The sequence below is a fragment of the Dipodomys merriami genome, unplaced genomic scaffold, assembly GCF_024711535.1.
Source record: "Dipodomys merriami isolate MVZ:Mamm:240054 unplaced genomic scaffold, mDipMer1.0.p SCAF_855, whole genome shotgun sequence".
In the NCBI taxonomy this organism is placed as follows: domain Eukaryota; kingdom Metazoa; phylum Chordata; class Mammalia; order Rodentia; family Heteromyidae; genus Dipodomys; species Dipodomys merriami.
The window spans coordinates 50,889-52,671 of NW_027206463.1; positions in this window are offsets into that span (position 1 = coordinate 50,889).

Genomic DNA, 1,783 nt, shown 5'->3' on the forward strand with positions numbered 1-1,783 from the left:
AGATATATGAGCCACCTGCTCCTCTATTCACTACATGTATGTGACCTTTCACAGACTAAACTGTTTTACACTTTTATTGAGTTCAACTATATTGTTTTCCTTTCCTATAATTTTAAATCCAAGTTTAAGAATGCTTCATCTCCAAAATTGTCAAAACATCTTCCTTTGCTTTACATTTACATCACTCTTTTTGTTTTATATGCCATGTTTTAATCCTGCTTGAAGTTAACATTTGAATAAATTGTTATGTTTAAGTCAATATTCACTTTTTAATTCTCCCAAATACTGTCTAACCTATCACTACTTATTAAAGAGAATGTCATTCCAGAAATGTTTGGTTTTATGTCTTATTAAATTTTCCTTGATAATATTTATGAGAATTTAATCTGGTGCCCTACAGACCCATTGAGCTGTATAATCTTTCCTCTACAAATATAACAATTTCACACTAACAGCTTTAATATTGGACAGAGAATATATTCCAGATTATTTTTCTTTGTCAGTGACTCAAGGAGTGCTAGTTAGGTGTTTTCCGAAATTGTCATAAACATAAATAAAACTGTGAACCTGAGCACTGTTCGCCCATGCTTGTAATCCTAGCTGCATAGGAGGCTGATATCTGAGGATTGTAGTTCAAAGCCAGCTGGAATGGGAATGTCCATAGGATTCTATGGTCCAATTAACCACCAGAAAACCAGAAGTCGCACAGTTGCTCAATGAGTAGAGCATTCACTTTGAACTGAAGAGCCGAGGGACAAAGCCCAGGACCAGATTTCAAGCACCATGAATGACCAAAAAGAAAGGAGGCAGGGGACAATTTATATCTTTGCTCCATTGTATCCTCTAATCCACAAAAGTTATGTCTCCATTTATTTAGATTTTTGCTTTTATACTCAGCATTTTATAATTTTCAATGTTGGTGGGTGAACAGCACTCTCATACATGTTGACGATAAGTGAAGGTAGCACAAAGAAATTCACAGAAAACTGTTGAAAAATAAAGGGCAATGGGAATGGAGAAAGCCAGAAATGGGTTAATCAGGACCTTCATCAATATGTGAGAGTGTAAAATATTTCAATAAGATTTCTTCATACAATTAATATACACCAATGAATAAATATCATCCAAAAGCTTTGGTATTCAAGTATGACATAAAGGATAAATACACATTCTCTGGTGCAATGAAAGAAAGATGAGAAAATACATACTTCTAGTGAATGTGTACATAAACTAAGAAATTCTGTCAACATTCTGAGGGCTCATGGCTCATTATACTAGAAGGCTGCTGGTATCTAAGATAATACTAAAAAGTTAGACTTGAGTCTATTTGTAAGACTGCTTAATACTATTGCTTTTTGAGTCAGTATTCTTTTTATTGTTGTTGTTTTTGGTGGTGGTGGTGGTCGTTGGCCTTGAACTCTGGGCCTGGGTGCTGTCCCTCAGCTATTCAGCTCAAGTCTAGAGCTCTACCACTTGAGCCATAGGGTCACTTCTAGTTTTCTGGTGGTTTATTGGAAATAAGAGTCTCATGGACTTTTCCTTCACAGGCTGGCTTCAAACCACGACCTTCAGATCTCAGCCTCCTGAGTAGCTAAGATTAGAGGGATGAGCCACCAGCACCTGGCTCCTCTGTACAACATCTTGACCATAAAATAAAATAAAGTAAAATCAATAAAGGAATGTTTGGCCAATAAAGTGAAATGATAACTTACAGAAAAATGAAAATAATAATATTCATATATGTATATATACATGTATGTACATATCTGTATATTCTTATATA